This window comes from Acinonyx jubatus, chromosome C2 (genome assembly GCF_027475565.1).
Source record: "Acinonyx jubatus isolate Ajub_Pintada_27869175 chromosome C2, VMU_Ajub_asm_v1.0, whole genome shotgun sequence".
NCBI classification, from domain to species: domain Eukaryota; kingdom Metazoa; phylum Chordata; class Mammalia; order Carnivora; family Felidae; genus Acinonyx; species Acinonyx jubatus.
In genome coordinates, this window is record NC_069384.1 from 8620738 (window position 1) to 8639916 (window position 19179).

Here is a 19179-nt window from a genome sequence, read left to right on the forward strand (position 1 = left end):
GGAACACGAGGAAAATGCTGCCTTTACTGTTACTGCTTGTGTTCCTTTCATGGTTGGGAGGAACGTACACGTGTCTGTATTCCGTTCCCTGTGTTTGTATCTCTCACCCACGTTGTGTCTTTGGTTCTGGCTCTCGGTAAGTCCCCAGAGGACAGAGTCTCTGTGTAGCGTGGATATTTCTTCCAGAAGCAGAAATTCTGCACAAGATAGCAGAGGTGGCATCAGGTTTGGCCTTGACCGTTCCAGACGGTGTCCAGTAGTGTGGCAGGGAAGCCAGGGGAGGAGGCCAGCTGCCCATGGGTTGTTTCCTGAGATGCCTCTTGATGGCTTGTTAATGGACTTTCACCCATAACTTACACTATAAGATTTCTCTCTCCGTGTGTGCTACCAGGCACCCTGCAGGTGTAGTGGCCTATTAATAAGTTTCTAATACCCTGATTTTTTTCTCCCATTTTTTTTCTGTTGAGAATTGACAGTATCTTAGTACTTATTATAATTATTTTCATTGCCCTCCATCTTCCTTATTGGTGTTCGGCAGATACGGCATCAGCCTTCTCTTCCGTTTCTGTCGATGTCGCGGTGTTAGGTACACAGAGGACTTCTGAGGACAACAAATTGAGTTCTGTCCTCTGTGGACAGGAGGGGGAAATAGTGAAATAGGCCTGGTCTATATAGTTCAAATGTAGAGAAAAATATTTATCTAGATAATGCAAACACAGAAACCCAGTTGGATTTAATTTACACAGGTGACCCTGACTCTGTGCATCTGGTGGTAGGAGACCTATGAAGTGAATTACGTAGCACACGCTTGGCCCTGCAGCACGTGGGTGTGTACTTGCACGCACACTGTCTTCCTGCTCCATGAAGAAATGCAGAAAGACAGAGGCAGAAGAGGAGCACATCCTGTACACACCTGTACACTAATAGTCCATTTACCAGCCTTGTCATAGACCAAGTTCACACATGCACATATTTGCAAGCCCAGAGGACATGAAAGGATTTGATGAGCTTCTTGAATCCTTGAAGAAAGTTCATAAATTAGTATTTGTAGTTTTCGTGGAAATTATCACATAGAGTGGAGAGGTATCCATAACGTTGACCTAATTGTTCTTTATAATGAAGCAGATGGGAGAGGTGTGTCCCAGGCATAGGCAAGTTCAGAGGGGAGAGACAAGATGGTGTGTCAGCAAAATGCAGGTAATTCTGTATTAACAGATGAGTATTACCTCCCAGACCATCCATTGATTCAGTCAATATTTACCTAGCTTCCACTCTCTGCCTGGCATTGTGCATTATTATCCAAGTAAATAGGAGACGTCGTTTTGGTTGGCTTGAGCTTAATTTGATTACTGTTTTACCGGTTCTAACATATACATTTTAACACTTCTGAAATTGGGATGTATGCTACAGTCAACGGGGACTTAGAATAAAAAGCTATTAGTTACTATTATATTTATATAAAGCACTATTGGCAGTGCTTTAAAAGGAAAGAAAGCAAAAAAACAAAAGAAAACAGAGAGATCCAGGCTTACAGGTCAAGGAAACCTGAGTAGCTATGCCCTTGACCTAAAGAACAGGTAAATGCACGAGTGATACATTAACTTTTACTTGCGTGTTTTCATTTCTTTTAGCCTTGCTGTGAGTTAAATGTTAGATTTATTGATAGTTTAAAAAATACTTGCTTTTTAAATCATGATCCTGCTATGACTAAACATAAATACTTAGATCTTGTCCTTTTTTGTTTTGTTTTGTTTTGTTTTGTTCTTCCATTTTCTGGGCCTTTGCCAGGCATGGATAATTTGCTTATATAACCATATGTCTTTTTTTACATTTTTATTCATTTGTTTATTTTTGAGAGAGAGCACGAGCAGGGGAGAGGCAGAGAGGGAGAGAGACACAGAATCTGAAGCAGGCTCCAGGCTCCTAGATGTCAGCACAGAGCCCGACTGCGGGGCTGTCTAGCCCACGAACCGTGAGATCATGACGTGAGCCGAAGTCAGACGCTTAACCGACTGAGCCACCCAGGCGCCTCTATGTAACCATATTTTTAAAATACCATGTGTGGTAAAATTCATGGTAAGGATTATTTAGATCCTACATCCATAGCTACATCTCTGTATTCCTGAACAAGTTGTTGATTGATTGGGCAAGCATGTGTATATGTGCTGGTGGCTGTCACACACACTAAGCCTATCACAAAGAAAACCACTGAAGTTGCCATTTCATGAAAAACAATGTAAATATAGGGGCACCTGAGTGGCTCAGTCGATTAAGCGTATGACTTTGGCTTAGGTCATGATCTCTCAGTCCATGGGTTTGAGCCCCGCGTCAGGCTCTGTGCTAACAGCTTAGAGCCTGGAGCCTGCTTTGGATTCTGTGTCTCCCTCTCCCTCTGCCCCTCCCCAGCTCACACTCTGTCTCTCCCTCAAAAATAAATAAACATTAAAAAAAATCTTAAAACACCAATGTAAATATAAAATTATTCCAACATCAAAAGTTTATTAAAAAAAAAAAAATCAGGGGCACCTGGCTGGCTCAGTCAGAAGAGCATGTGACTCTTGAGCTCAGGGTCATGAGTTCGAGCCTCATATTGGGTGTAGAGATTATTTAAATTAAAACTTTCTAGGGGTACCTGGGTGGCTCAGTCAGTTAAGCGTCTGACTTCGGCTCAGGTCATGATCACACAGTCCATGAGTTTGAGCCCAGCGTGGGGCTCTGTGCTGACAGCTCAGAGCCTAGACCATGCTTCGGATTCTGTGTCTCCCTCTCTCCCTGTCCTTCCCAGCTCATGCTCACTCTCTCTCTCTCTCTCTCTCTCTCTTTCTCAAAAATAAACAAACATTAAAAATATGTAAAAAAAAAAAACAAAACTTAAAAAAAATCCCATCAGGTCTGATGGATATGCTTTGTTAAGTCTGCTTCACCTCTTAGATGAGATCGACGCTGTATCACCACACAGGGTATATAAGATACATCAGCAGTAAATTACTGGCACAGTGTGACAGTAGCTCATTGGTGGGCGTGGGAAGGTGAGGACAACCAGCTTCAGCTGTCTGTGCTCGTCAGGGCCACCGGCTAATGGTTCCGCTTTCTTACAGCCTGGACTTTGTGTCTTAAACCTTGTGTCAGTTTCAGGATAATCTCTGACTTTCTTTGTAGTGAAAACCCAGCAGCAAGCCTTCTATCTATTGAGACCACATTCTTGAAGTTTAAAAACAAAAAACAGAAACAAGCACGAATGCTTGAATATCGTAGAAGTCATTAGCAAGGTGTCCAGGAGGTGAGGGCATGGGCATCCGGATTAGAGAAGTGCAGAAACCTTGTTTTAATACCGTAACATTGAGGCCACGCGAGAGCAGAATGCAAAACACAACCTTTGGGAAGGAAGGTTCTGCAGAGTTGGCCAAGGCCGAATCTCCCCATCTTTATTCTTTGGTCAATGTGACAATGGTCATTTTAGCCTGTTAACCGAGTGAATGAATGCGTGCATGCCTGCAGGAGTGTCTGGCCGTTTCTCACTTTTACAAGTCTTTGTGGCAGTGGTTCAGCAAAACCGGTGAAGTACGGTTGTTAGATTCTCTGTTCTTCCTCCTCCGCACTCACTCTGACTATGTGCAAAAGGCAGATGGAAAGGAAGGCGAATCTGCAGAAGGAAAAATGTGTCCGGCCTGCCGCTCATGATGCCCACCTTCCCTGGGCGATGTAAGAGGGGGTGAAATAAACCTACCAATGCCCAGGTGGACTGCGTCCCAGCTCATAGCCTTTTATGCTGAAAAGTGCTGTGCTCCGTGGTTTGTTTCACCCGTTCTTATGCGGGGACCAGGCCTCCCTGAGTGCTACTTGGTTTATCTTTTTACACCCTTGCTGGAGCACCCTCACATCCCAGGCACCAGGGCTGGCCCCAGTCCAGGCCACGAGGTCACCTCCCAGTCACACAGTCCTCAGGCTATTCTTTCTGGTGTAGCTCCCCCTCCCCCCAACTGGGAAGCCATCTGCAGGGCTGCTTGTGGTTCCTCAGCTCTTTTTGGGGGCCACCTCTCTCAGGGCAATCTAAAAGACAAAAGCAGGGCTTTATAGAGAAGTGGAAAGAGCTTGGAGTTTGGAGTTTGTATCCCAGTTCACTCCTGGTCTCTGGCTCTCGCTAGCTGTGTGACCTTAAACATCCAACTTGCCTTCTCTGAGCTCAGATGTTTCATGTGTAATACCAAGAGCTTCCTGAAGTACCGTGAAGATTAGAGAGAATATATATAAAATAGATGCTGTATCAGAAGCACTCCATCAATGGCTCTGTTAGTATTGTTACCGGGATTATTATTATGTTCCGGTGCAGCGTAGTCTAGACTGATAAACAGATTATAATGGTTTTGAATCAGTTCTGAAGAGGTGATGGATGCTGATGTGAAAATGAAAGGTCAGAGGGAATGACAGTTATTTTCAGTGTAATGTTTGATTCAAACGTGCACGTATGTCAGTTGTGAAGCACAGGAACAACGGACACAGTCACACCTCCATCTCTGGTGTTCTCGCTTCTCCTGTGCTTCCTCTCCCTGACCCCCCTCCCCAGGGAGCCCCTGTGCCGAACCACGTGTTTCATGTTGAGGATGAACTTTTGCAACACCTGAGCCAGTTGAGTTGCTATAACTGTCCTGAGCCCAGCAGCCAAGTCCAACTCTGTCCATTCATTCGTTCCTTCATTCAGCAGATACTCTGCATGGGGCTCCTCAGGTCTCTAGGGGTGCTGCCCGCTCTGCAGTTTTGTCTTGCGGATCTCCCCTCCCCCCGCTGCTTCCTGTCCTGTCCGTTCCATGGTGCCTTGAGTGTTTCATTCTCGGCATGTCTGGGTTTAGGATCGGCACTGCTTTCTAATTGGCTGTGGCCATTCTTGAGGCTAGCCCAGCCTGTCCCCGTGCCTGTAGACAGTGACCAAAACCTAAGTCATCAAAATGTAATTTCCAGGCACCGTTAGGCCCGCCACTATTGACTGTCTTCTAGCGATGGTCATAGGTTTCTGCTTGTGAGTAGAGCTGTACTAAGTGCCTGTATAAATGCTCAGCCCCAGCTACGTCGTGACAAATGGCTAAATTATCTCTTAATTGAGTACAAGCAGAGTACAATGGGAGAAAAAGAGAAGTGTTCAAACACTGCAGCTTCTTCAAGGGAAATTGAATAAGCAACTCTTTCATGTCTGATTTTTTGAAAGTGGGTTTAATGACACTGTTGTGTGGCTAACCCTGTGGAAACAGCCTTCCCTGAGCGTAGGCGCAGAATAATGGTATTTAAGCCAGCTCACAGAAAAGGGCCTTCTTCCCTTGCCGTTTCATGTAGCGTTTCTCATGTGATTACTTGGACAACCTAATGTAAAAATATTTGGGCTGCAGGTGTCACAAGTGACACGCTGGATCCTCTCTCTCCAGTATGTAGGGACAAAAGCGATTTCTTTAAGACCTGCACTTTTAATGAACCGTCTTATTGTAGACACTCGGAATCTAATAGTGTGCCTTTTGGTGAAGTTGTTGAGAATTTTAATGCATTTTAGTTCTCATTCATCACGGCCTATGTGCCCCTGGCGGGATGGTCTTTAGAAATAGGATTAACTTCTAGAGGAATGCATTAGCCATGCCACAGAAATAGGCAATGCGCTAACTAGTCTGATAGATTGCTCTAGCCTTCAAATCCTTCTGGCCGTCCCCCCTCCCCGACTTTTCTCCCTTTATTGACAGCTTCTCATTGAATGGCCAGAAGCATTAGTGTGTTTAGGAGTTAGATGTTTTGTATGATCCTAGGCTGATCTCATATTCCCTTTCTGAAATTAATTCGACACTGCTTTACATGTTAATCCGCAAAGGATTGATTTGGAGAAGGTCAGAGCAGTGCAGCTTCAGAAAATGGAAGAAAAGCCCCACTTAGAACAGCTCATTTCAGTTCCCAGACCTAAGCCTAGCTGCCTTTTCATTGTGGCACTTAGACAGCTGTGGGCGGCTTGGACACCTCGCAGAATACATCAAACAGTGGGGTTTGATGTGGGCTGTAGGATCGTTGGACTAATTAAGTTTAGCTTGGTTAACCAATTGCAGTTTGCAAATTGAACAATTGCACTTTGAAAGCTTCTGACACAATAGAACACAGAATCTTCTTTTTAGGCATAAACATTCCCAATAATGGAGTAGTACTTTTTGAAAGAAGCTTATAGCAAATCCACCCAATTTGGATGTCTCTAATGTAAAGTTCGTTTCATTGGTAACAAAACTGCAGTCTCCTTTATTCACGGACCTGCATGATGTCAAAGATAAGAAGCCCCAGTGCAGTGGGTGGGGAAGGAGGTGGAGAAGCCGGGTGAGCGAGAGCACCCCGTGGGTGCAGAGTAGGTGAGTGTTTGAGAATTAAGAGATTTAAATTCTTCTTCTTTTTAAAAAATTTTAAATCTTGAGCCATGGGCAAACAAATGTTGGAGGACTGAGCGCAACTAAGGCCCGAGATAAGTAACGGTTCTTAGAAGATGAAAACCCGGTAAACCCAGAAAATCAAATTAAGGCGAATTCAGGGTCATTTGGTGAAAAGACTCAATTTTAGAGGGAAGGGCAGAGAAACCAATTAAGTCCAGACTGAGCAAAGGCACAAATGGCAAGACCAGAATAATTCCACATTTGAGTAAAAGGGAAAGTATCAAGGTTTATAATCTACCTTTACATTGAAGGATTCCACAGTAGTAGTTTTTTTCATTTTGAAAATAATATGGCATGTAATGCATCCTGTTATCTAATGCTTAGTCATTTGTTTTAATCTAATCTTAATCTTTATCAAATGCTTACTCTTTGCTCTGGAAAGTTCCTACAACAGCCATGGTATATCAGAGCCAAACAAGGTTGCTCTGAATGATTGCCAGGAAGGAGGAAAGCCAGCTTTAATTTTTGCTAATGGAAGTCTTACTGGGATCTGAGCAGTAGCAACAGCTGACTTATCTGATCCTTTGCCTAAGTAATTAGTATCACTGTCAGGCTTTAAAAAAAGAAAAGGTTACTAGTCATGGAAAAAGAAATATTACCACCTAGTTCTTTACATCTGTGGGTATAAAGCATGAAAGAGGAGGGAGTGCTTGGATTATTCGCGGCCATGGCGTTTCTGCCTTTGGCAACATCGTTGTCGTTCATGAGAATGCAGTAATGTTCTGGGGTGCCTGGGTGGCTCAGTTGGTCAAGCGTCCGACTTCAGCTCAGTTCGTGATCTCACGGTGCGTGGGTTTGAGCCCCGCGTCAGGCTCTGCGCTGACAGCTCGGAGCCTGGAACCTCTTCGGATTCTGTGTCTCCCTCGCTCTCTGCCTCTCCCCTGCTTGTGCTCTGTCTCTCTTTGTCTCTCAAAAATAAGTAAACAACAATGACAAAAAGAATGCAGTGATGTTCTGACCCTTATCTGGGGTCAGCTAAGGTCCTAGTGCCTTGAGCCAATGTGCTAGGCTGTCCCTTATATCAGTACAGCCCTTCCTCAACTTATGATGGGGCCACATTCTGATAAACCCCGCTCTTCCTTGATTTACAATGGAGTTATGTTCTGATAAACCCATCGTAGGTTGAAAATATGCTAAGTCAAAAATGCCTGTGAGACACCTAACCTGCTAAACATGATAGCTTAGCCTAGCCTCCCCAAAAGGTGCTCAGAACACTTATATTAACCCACATTTGGGCAAAATTTCTTAACTCAAAGCCCATTTTATAATGAAGGGTTGACCGTGACATGTAATTTATTGAAAATACCAAAAGTAAAAAACAGAATCATTGTATGGATTCAGAATGGTGGTTAGTGTATGGGTCAGTTACCCTTGTGACTTTGTGGCTGGGAGCTATGGGTCCCTGCCACTGCCTGCTGCCATCACAAGGGAGGATCCTATGCCCTATCACTAGCCCAGGAAAAGATACAAGTTCAAAATTCAAAGTATCGTTCTCACTGGATGCACATGGCTTTCGCATTGTCATAAAACAGAGCCACAGTTAAGACAGTCTTTTGAGAAAGAAACTTTGGGAACTGTTTCTGGCTACTCTTACATGTGGGTATGACAATGATAAAACAAGTGTGTGTCTCTTGCCTTCTTTTCTTCTTGGGACATGATCTCCTGTGTGCTAGTGAGAGAGGTGTCCGTCATGTGGAAAAAAGTAATTTCCATTTCTGAAATTAGTTAGGTGGGTCATCAGTTGCACCTTGAACAATGAATTCTAACGAGTAGAAAGATAGGATGTATGTTCATAATAAAACAAATGCATGTGTGTGCATTTAGGATTTGTTGGACCAGGAGTCTGCAGGCACCAACCAGAGCTGTGTATCTCCACTTCCCAAAATAAATATTTGAGATAGGTTACTATCTCTATCAACACCCTTCAGTGGCCGCATCGACTTACATATAATCTCTGTGTCCTTGGACCTTGCTAGAGACTTGGCTTTTGACTAGAGAAGCTGAATAGGAGGAGGTGATCTAAGGTGACTAGTCCATGGTTTACCCAGATTCCCAGTGGCTTTTTTTATTCTGTTCTGAGTCAGAGGCATCAAGGATGCCCTAAGAATCTCATACATCTATGCCCCTGGATATGGATGTCCACCCCTGGCCCGTATAATAAAGCCACTGAACCAGAAGGGAAATTTTTCTCCAAATAACTCTTAGAAAGTGACATGTATGCACTCTTGCCTCCCTACATATTCTAACAGTCCTGGAGCACCCCCGATTTTCCATATTCTCTATTAACTGCCTCCAAAACAGCAGCAGCCTTGCTCCCTCGCCCCCAGGAAACCAAATAAATATAGACCCTTTTGAACAATGCCCAAATCTGCAAAAAGTGCCAGGGTGGTAAGAATGCTCACCTTTGTCTAGCTACACCATGAGAAATTTACGTGTTGGGGTGTTTTTCCCAGTTAAGACCTAAAGAGAATTTAAAGAATGTCTGCCCCTTTTCTGGCCACTTGTCTATGTGTACTGATTCTGCATTTATATGTGGCCACAGCTCTGGGCGGCCAGGGCACAGGGCCATGCAGTCCTTGCCTGCTGAGAGTTCACATGGGCACAGCGTCATCTGGAATATAGACCCAAACCATCGGCGACAAGAGATGTTCTTTGGAGAGCCAGGCCTCTCCTGTCTTCCAGCAGGCAAAGGAGAAACAGGAGGTGGTATCTGCAGCAAGTATGTGCAGGGAGAGACCCGGACAGCTTTCCCCAAGGGCCAGACCGTGGCCAGAGCCCCAGGTCTCAAGTGGGCCTTTAAGAGCACTGATTTGAGGCATTCTGCACAACCCATACCCTCTTTTTACTGGGTCGTTTAAATGTAACAAGGCTTTTGTGCTGGATTCTTAAATGTGTAGCTTTGTTTCTCAGCAATAATATGAAAAGGATGCATGTCTAGAATTCTTTGATGCTTTTGCTTTTGGTGTGTTTGCCTTTTTATTTTATTTTATTTTATTTTATTTTATTTTATTTTATTTTATTTTATTTTATTTTATTTTATTTTATTTTATTTTATTTTATTTTATTTTATTTTATTTTATTTTATTTTATTTTATTTTATTTTTTGCTTAGAACCTGTTTCTCAGTTTGTATGATGATGGTGGTGATGATGATAGTGGTTATGTCTCACAGTGGGGAATTAGAAGGAAATTTGGAAGAGAACAGATCCTTGTATTTAACCTTAGCTGCCAGAAAAGCTCCTTTAATCGCTAGCCTCCTTCTTCCTCCCCAGCCACTCAGCCACACTGTTTGCACGGCCCCCACCTCATCTAGCAGGGCGTCCAAGGGCATGGGCTTTGTACCGGCAGCACCAGCCAGCATCACCTGGGCAAAGATGGAAACTGGAGCCCCTGGGCCTACTGAGTCAGAGTCCAAGATCTCTGGGTGATTTGTGTGCATGTTGAAGTTTGAGGAGCACCACATGGAATTCTACGAAAGCCTTTATTTTCTCTTTATACTTTCTTTTCCTTCACGGCCACGTCGCCCTCCTCGTAGCTGCCTTTCTCTAATTCTCGAGCTGTCAGAAAGAGGTAAAGGTGTTAATTTCTCTTTCTCAGGATTATGAATCTCCTGTGTGGGTTTGCCAGAGAAAACACAGTCTTTTTGACATACTTAAACTACTCAAGTATCTGTTTTTTATCTGACATTCACACTGAACCGGGTATTCTGTATTTTTATTTGCAAAATCTGGCGACCCTCGTTGGAAGAGAACAGAATGATCTCCCTTTTGGGAGAAAGTGATAGTATATAATAAGGTACCCAGGCGGGATCAGAGGGAAAGCCTGGAGAGTCCTCCATTCACTCCCTGCCTTTGGCCTGGCTCGTACTTTGAAAGGGATGGGATTTGGGGTTCGGAACGAGATGTCGGTGGCATGTTGCCTCTGACGGTGGTTGTAGCTGTATTTGGGCAGGGGGTGAGGACAGGACACAGGGAGAGAAACTTCTATATGTTCTTTCTGAGCCTCCAAAGACTATTGAATAAATCAAGCCATCCTCCGGCAAAACCCACACTGATCTAGAATTGGGGACACATTTTTTTCCACCAGGTGGCTTTAGGTAAGGGAGCTGGCAGAGTTGAACCACAAAATTTGGAAGAGAAAATGCCCTCCACGTGAGTATTTTCATTTATACAGGGTTCGAGTTTGGGCCCTATTATGTCCGATTTAACTATGAGGTTTCCTTGTTTGATGGGGAACATGAAGCTCTCATTTATTCACCTCATTAGGTATAGGTACTGCAGGTGTTCATGTTCCTAAAACAGCTCGTGACCTAATATTTCTTATTGTTAGGTATTTCCAGATGATGGAGTTTGACTCAAATGCCCCAAAGCAATGAAATTCAGATTTAGGGTTTCGACATTTGCCATGACTCTTTGCTTTTTATGCCACTTAATAAGTTGTACATACACATTCTAAGGGAAATTATGAGCTGCCTTATTCATTACACATTTTTCCAACTTGTAATTGTGTTGGCATCAAATGTTGGCAACATTTGAAAGAAATTGACATATTACTTGATCATTGTAAATCTCCTGGTGCTTTTAACTGAAAATGGCATTAGAACCATTTTCTTAAAATTTTGCTTTTTTACATTATCCCTCTTCAGGAAATATGCAGTGTTAGTAGAATTCTTTCAGGACTCACTCGAAAAGCTCAACCTTTCAAGAACGAGTCTCCTTGCTATTGGCACACTGACCCGATAGGCATAAGTAAGAATGCCTTTGGACCTCAGACACGAATGAGATTATTACAGGAAATTATGTGGTAGAAGAAATGGGAGCTTGAATATTAAAACATTGGTTGTTTGGCAGTGTGTTTGCGTTGCTTAGTATCACAAAGTAGCTTGCATGGGGGCGCGCAGATTCAGTTTATAATCCGGTAAAGAGATATCCCTGGTTGCAGCAGAATTATCCATGTAGTTTACATATTTGCAAATACATGTAGCATATTTGTATTGCCAGAATTGTATTTGTATTGCCAGAAAACAGGAATTCAAGATTCCTTGTGTATCTGATTGTTTTTGAGAGGAGAAAATCAGAGATGAAAAATTTAATAACTTTTCTTTCTCCATCTTTTTTGGTATATGGTCTCTGGCTTGCTCTTTCATATATAATTTCTTATTTTAAACTCACTAAATTTGAGGAATAGCGTTTATTTCTTGAGGAAATGATTTTCTTAGCAATTTAAACAAACAGTTGCAGTCAAGAGAAGGAGAGCTGCATTTGGGGGCTTATGAAGCCTCATGTAACAGTTACTTTTATTTTTTTTTTTAATTTTTTAATGTATGTTTTATTATTTTTGAGACAGAGAGAGACAGAGCATGAACGGGGGAGGGGCAGAGAGAGAGGGAGACACAGAATCGGAAGCAGGCTCCAGGCTCTGAGCCATCAGCCCAGAGCCCGACGCGGGGCTCGAACTCCCGGACCGCGAGATCGTGACCTGAGCCGAAGTCGGACGCCCAACTGACAGAGCCACCCAGGCGCCCCTAACAGTTACTTTTAAATTATTATTATCTTCTTTAATTTTAGAGATAGAGAGCCCATGATGGGGAGAGGGGCAAAGGGAGAGAGAGAGAGAGAGAGAGAATTAAAATTCTAAGACATAATTTGGTAGATTAGGCAATCATATCCTGCAACTAACAGTTGATCAGAGGTCAGTGGATAAAATACAACATGAGTGGTACAAAGGATATATGGAACTTTAAAATGATGCTTATTATTAACATACTCTGTGTGTTATAAAAATTATAAATAATACCATAGAAGGTAGATATTTTCCATTGGGAATCCATTATCTCCCAGTTCGATCAGACTCTACAATGGTTAGTAAGGAGGACACATTTACTAAGTAGAGTTTAGATGCAGAGTCGATTCCATAAAACGTCTAGTTTTCACCTTGACCTGGCTGTTGTCCTTGTACTTTGTAGAACACCTTCCCTTGTGTTCATGAGGCTAGTGTGTGTCTCCTGCAGTTTCCTACTTAAGCAGAGTGATCATGGTAGGGTAGAAGGAGCTGTCCAGTGTTCCAGGTACCCCAACCATTCCTAGAACAATAAAGAATCACAGAATTTCAGAGGAGGAAGAGGCTTAGCAAGGTATTCCCCGGCCTTCTGTTATTCCAGGTTAAGAAATGAGGGGCGCCTGGCTCAGTTGGTGGAGCACGTGAATCCTGACCTCAGGGTTGTGAGTTTGAGCCCCATATTGTGTGTAGAGATTACTTAAGAAAATAAAAGAAAATCTCTAAAAAGAAACCAAGACGGAGAGGCTGGCTTGTCTCTCCATTCACCTGGTCAGCGGCCTGTCCACGCTGGCTGCTGTGGCTCCCAACTCTCATCCTGGTCCTTTCTGCTATCTCACACCATCTCGTGCTACTGGCCTTCTTCAGGCATCACATTCAGCAACATGTGGGGGCATGAAAAGCAGGTATTTTTGAAAGTTTAGAGATTATTCACCTATTGATACGTTGGTGTCATAAGTGGGAAGACATCTTTGTAAATTATTTGATTTTTGAACCACATTTCTCTACGGATCACTACCAAATGAAACTTATTTTCATACTTAGTTTCCTAAAAGGCAAACCATGTCATCTCCCAATTTCTAGATTGTGAAGCTCAGATTCTACTTCTGCTATGCTCATTATAGTGGCAGTGGGAAGGCTGTTCTGGCTCATAAACAGCGTGGTGGTTGGGCCCTCCTTGAGGCACAGATCCAGCCTACTGAAGGCAGAGGTTTCTGCTTCTCTGGCCTCAACTGTCCCGCACTGGGTTATAGTTTTTGAAGATCAGTTTCTAACAAAGAGATGCATACTGTGCATAGTCCTGAAAGATAAGCAGGTCATTACTAGCTTGAACTGTGATATACTAGAATAATAAAATGTCTAAGGGCATGGCAGTTATATCACTAAACAGATGAAAGTATGCCCTCTGGGTAGAATCCAATAAATCAGGGACTAGATGCTTGGCAGTTAAAACTATAAAAACTAGAAAATACTATGAATGGTATTTATGGGATAATTTATTAAAATGTAATGAAGTTACATTGCATACTCTATGAAATGTATTGCTTTAGACAAACTGAAACAGGAGCTAATCTTTGCCCATAGCTATCAGGAGTAGGTCAGCTGTGAAAAAAGATACTCTGTTCATAGTCCCTCTGTGATTACATTTTTGTTTTTTGCATCCATTTAACCAAAGTTATTAGTTTCAAGGCTAAAATCTGTTTTGGTTATTTACTGCTGCAATTCAAATCCCCCCAAACCTTAATGGCTTATACTAAGCCTTAATGGCAACAATTTTATTTTATTATATCTTAGGATTTTCTGGGTAAGAAATTTGGTCAGGGCTGAGCTGGATGATTCACCTCTGCACAGTGTGGGCTAAGGTCACATGGGGATACTTACTGGTGGAGGAACTAAGATGCCTTTACTTGCTACACAACTGGACTCTCTTCTCGGTGGGAAGGCTTGAAGGCTGTGGTCCTGTGTTGGAACTGTTGGCCCCTCCAGTGTGACCATCACAAGGCTTTCAGACTTTTTACGTGGTGGCTCAGGACTCCCAGAGAATGTTGGGAGCTACCAGTCTCTTAAGGCCTGGGTGGGAGATTATTCCACTGTATTCTATTGATCAGAACATTTACAGAGCCCACCCACGTGCAAGGAAAGGGGACATAGACCCCCACCTTTCAACGGGGCAAATGTCAAGGCATCTATGGCCATTCTTAATCTTCAACAAAGCCTTTAAACACTTTAAGTGACAGAGTTGATGGAGGTCTGACAGAGAGATAGAATTAAGGGAAGTCACAAAAATAAAGTACTTTAAATCTTTAGGAGTAAAATCTTTAGCCTTTGACTTGTTCTGATGATTATAATAATTCTTTAGGATATTATTCTCCTTGTTGATTTGTAGAATCAACCAAAGTTCCTGGGTAGTAATTGGGGTGCCTGGGTGGCTCAGTCAGTTAAGTGTCTGACTTCAGCTCAGGTCATGATCTCATAGTTTGTGAGTTCGAGCCCCACATCGGGCTCTGTGCTGACAGCCCAGAGCCTGGAACCTGATTCAGATTCTGTGTCTCCCTCTCTCTCTGCCCCTCCCCTGCTTGCACTCTGTCTCTCTCTGTCTCTCAACAATAAATAAATGTTAAAAAAAAAAAAAAAAAAAAAAAAAGGTCCTGGGTAGTAAGTAACCTCAGGAGCACATGAATGTCAATTTCTAGCTGGGTGTTATTTTGATATTTGAGCCAAATGTAATTTAGGGGCAGGCAGTGAGATGTTAATACTCTGAGCTGGTTTCAGGTCTGTAACTGGAAGATGACAAGGCCAGGGTGAGGAATTGGAAAAGGCCAGAGCTACTCTTAGGTAGGCATAAAGATGGGGTTTATACCTCATACATACATTTATTATTTTAGCCAGTAGATTTTTAACATTTTTATATACTGTATAAATTGTCATTTTCCAAGTTATATTGACTTTGTTAGGGATGTATAATTTATTATTTCAAGGTTTATTTGAGAGAGAGAGAGAGAGAGAGAGAGAGAACACAAGCAGGGGAGGGGCAGAGAAAAAAGGAGACACAGAATCCGAGGGAGGCTCCAGGCTCCGAGCTGTCAGCACAGAGCCTGACGTGGGACTTGAACCCATGAACCGACCTAGCCGAAGTCAGACGCTTAACCGACTGAGCCACCCAAGCACCCCAACAAGTGGCTTCCTTAATGCCCATCACCTATTTACCACCCCACCCTTCTTCCCTCCAGTAACCCTCTGTTGTCTGTCTTTAAGAGTCTCCTGTGGTTTGCCTCCCTCTCTGTTACTGTGTATTTCTAACCAGAATCCAGTCATCACTGTGCATTGCACTGTTTGTTATGTTTCTCCTTAAGAAAATGACATCAAGTTTTTGGGGAGACCAGGGCAGTTATCTTAAAGAATACCCCACAATCTGGATTTGGCCATTTCCTTATGGTGATGTTTCTGTTCCTCTAGCCCCTGAGTTCTTGTAAACTGGAAGTTAGGTCTAAAAATTTGATCTGATTCAAGTTAAATATTTGGGGCAAGAAAGCTTCCTAGGTGATACTGTATACTTCGTATCGTGTCACATCACATTGTTCCGTTCGCATCAGTACTAAGTTTGGTCACTTGGTGAGGGGTTTTACTACCTGTTCTCTCTGCAGTTAAGGTCTCTTTCTGTGAGTAGTCTATGAAGTATCACTTTGGCACACCAGACAATAATCTGTCCTGTACTCTTAGCGATCCTTGCTTGAACTATTTCTGTAGGTTTGCAAAGTGGGGAATTTTCTTATCTGTTTTTCCTTCTTCATTTGTTAACTGATATTATTCTGTAAAGAATCATTTTCAGAGTAGGAAGTTGATGTCCTAGTCAGTTGCTCCAGAAGCAGCAAATGAATGATTTACTTCTCTTTTATTCTCTGTCTTGGCTCTCTCTCTCTCAGCTAGTGCTATGGACTTGTGAATTATTACTTTATAATCCATCACAAGTCCTTATTCTTTACTGAATTGATCCAGATTAGGCCAATTTGGTTCTTTTCCATAGTGAATAATACTTACAAATTGGGATCTTTAACTTCTCCTTCTAAAAATGTTGGACCAAGAGCTTAACAGGGCTCTTTTCCCTCCCCCCACCCTAAATAATTGTGCAAACTGAACATAATACAAATGGCAGTTACCCTAAGATGCTGAGGAGTGAACAGAAGCAGGCAGGCTCTGGTGGGGCTCCCTCCTTGGAAAGGGAGGGACTGGAGCCATCCAAAGTAAGCCCAGGCCCAATGCTTTCAGTGCAGAGAGGGGGCTACCAGAAGGGACAGGGTCGGAGAGGGCATCTCGGAATTCTGTCTACGCACATCTTCAACCGTGGAACCACACATGCGCAGAATAGACTGTGAAAGCACCTGGGATAATGACAGAGAATTGGAACGGGGACCAAAGCTGCTGTCCACAGGAACAGAGTTTGTAGTTCCAGTTCAGCTAAAGTCGTTGCCGACCAAAGCAAAACAACGTTCAGCAAAGAAAAAAAAATCCAGAATCTATGCAGTTTAACATTTGTCACGTGTAGACTATGAAGCTAAAATACTCCATAATTGAAGAACCAAGAGAATGGAACATTCTCTCAGGAGAAAGGAAAACCAACAGGGTCCAACAAGATGAAGCAAGTATGGGGAGGAGCAGAAGAGGATTTTGCTGTGACCACTATATTGTGCTTAAATGAAGTAAACCAGTATATGCTCACCATGAAGGAAAAGACACGATATTTCAGCAGAGAAATGGAAATGATAAAATGTTTTAAAAAGAACCAAATGGAAATTCTAGAACTGTGAAACTACAGTACCTGAAATAAAATATCTACAGGGTGGACTTCACAGTTGAATGGAAATGACAGAGAGAGAGAGCAAAGATGGGGCAGCAAAAAATGTTAGAATAAATAATGGCTTAAACTTTTCCAAATGTTATGAAAAGTGGAAATTTATAGATAGAAGGTGATCGAGGGGTGTGGAGAAGAGGAAATACAAAGAGGCCCATGCCGACTCTTTCCGATAAAACGCAAGGGAACTATAATCCGATTAACGGATGACTTCAGCACCCACGGAGACCAGAAGAGATGGAGCCACATCTTTAAAGTGCTGAAGGAAAACAATTTTCGTCTCAGAATTCTTTGTCCAGTAAAACATCCTTCAAGAATGAAGGGATCAGGGGCGCCTGGGTGGCTCAGTTGGTTGAGCATCCGACTTCGGCTTGGGTCATGATCTCACGGTTCGTGGGTTCGAGACCCACGTCGGGCTCTGTGCTGACAGCTCAGAGCCTGGAGCCCGCTTCGGATTCTGTGTCTCCCTCTCTCTGCCCCTCCCCTACTTGTGCTCTGTCTTGCTCTGTCTCAAAAATACATGAACATTAAAAAAAAAAAAAAGAATGAAGGGATCGGGAAGATCAAAAAGTTCAGAGGTGGATGGCAGTGATGGTTGTACAACAGTGTTGAATGTTTCTTATGTTGCTGAATTTTACCTTCAACAGTGGGTGGAATAGTAAATTTTGTGTTATGTGTATTTTGCTACCATACATTAAAAAAAAAAAAAATGAAGGGGAAATCGGGACATTTTCAGATAGAGAAACTGATGAGAATTCATCCTGAGCCGATCTGCACTTCAAGAAGTGCTAGAGAAACTTCCTGACGCTGGAAGGAGATGACCCCACAAGGGAATGTGGACCCTTGGGGAAAATGAGGAACACTGGAAATGGTAAATATTTGGGAGGATACAAAATACTGCTTTTTTTCTTTGTGCTTTTCTCTCTCAATTTCTTTCGTGATCACATAACTACTAAAAGCAAAAATCATAACTGTCTTGAGGGGCTTATAACATTTGCAGATATGGTACCTATAACAACCATAAGGGTAGGTATGGACCTCTGTCAGTGCAGGAAGTGGTATGATATTGACTCTAAGTGGGCTATGAAAAGTTATGACCTGTATTGTAATCCCTGATGCAGCCACTTAAAAATGCAAAGAAATATAGCTAAGAAGCCAAAGAAGAATTGAAATGGATGTTCAAATAATTTTTGTTTAAGGCAGGAAATGAGAAACAGGAACAAAATTTTTATTTATGTTGTGACCCATTAAACGAGTAAAAGGAAATAGTTTTTAAAATTAGGTTATGATAATACAGTAGCCATAAATCGAATTTTTTGAAGAACATTTTTTTAAGATATTTATTTTGCCCCCGTTCTTTTCTTTCTTTCTTTCTTCTTTTTTTTTTTTTTTTTTTTAAGTAGGCTCTGGACCCAGTGTGGGGCTTGAGCTCACAACCCTGATATCAACAGTTGCATGCTCTACTGACTGAGCCAGCCAGGGGCCCTGAAGAACGTTTATTAATATGAGTAAAATGCTCCCAATGCTTTGCTAAGTGAAAAAAGGATACTCAGCCACTGTAGGATGACAATTAAAAATATATTCACATACTCAAAGAATATAGAAAAAGTTGTAAGGAAATATACCAAAGTGTCTTTTAGTGGTAGAACCCTAGGTGACATAATGGCCTCATCTTTGCTACATTTTTCATATTTTTTACAGTGAGCCTAGGTTATCACAAAATTTATTTTTAAATTTTTTTTAAGTTTATTTATTTTGAGAGAGATTGAGAGGGAGAGAACTTGCACGTGAACACACGAGTAGGTGAGGGGCAGAGAGAGAAGGAGAGAATCCCAAGCAAGCTCCTCACTGTCAGTGTGGAGCCCACCGTGGGGCCTGAAGTCATGAACCATGAGATCATGACCTGAGCTGAAATCAAGAGTCAGACACTTAACTGAATAAGCTACCCAGATGCCCCACAAAATTTATTTTTTAGCTAATACTAGTATATTGTTATATAATAATGCTTGGTTTTTCTACATTCTCTGTTTTGATTCTCTACTAAATTTATTTTTATTCTAACAGCTTTTCCCTGATTCCATTAGATTTTCTAAGCATACAGTTGTGCAGTGGACATAAAATGAAACTATTCAGTCCCGAGGTCTCTTAGTCTCTAGCTGCTTACCTTAACACAACAGAGAATGCCCAGGAGCTAATCTGCACTGTTCACACTAATTGGTGGATCCCAGGCAGTGGGACATTATGTGTCCTGGTACATCCTGCTTCCTCCTCTATGGAGAGGGCTCATGGTAAGGATTAAAAGTGTTGATGGATGCAGAGTCTTGACTTGGTA

General features: G+C 42.4%; 1 protein-coding gene across 6 annotated transcripts in view; it reads left to right on the forward strand.

The window, feature by feature from the left end:
• The window catches only part of HLCS (holocarboxylase synthetase), a 227179-nt gene that overhangs the window by 152466 nt on the left and 55534 nt on the right, over positions 1–19179 (forward strand). The window lies entirely within an intron of this gene.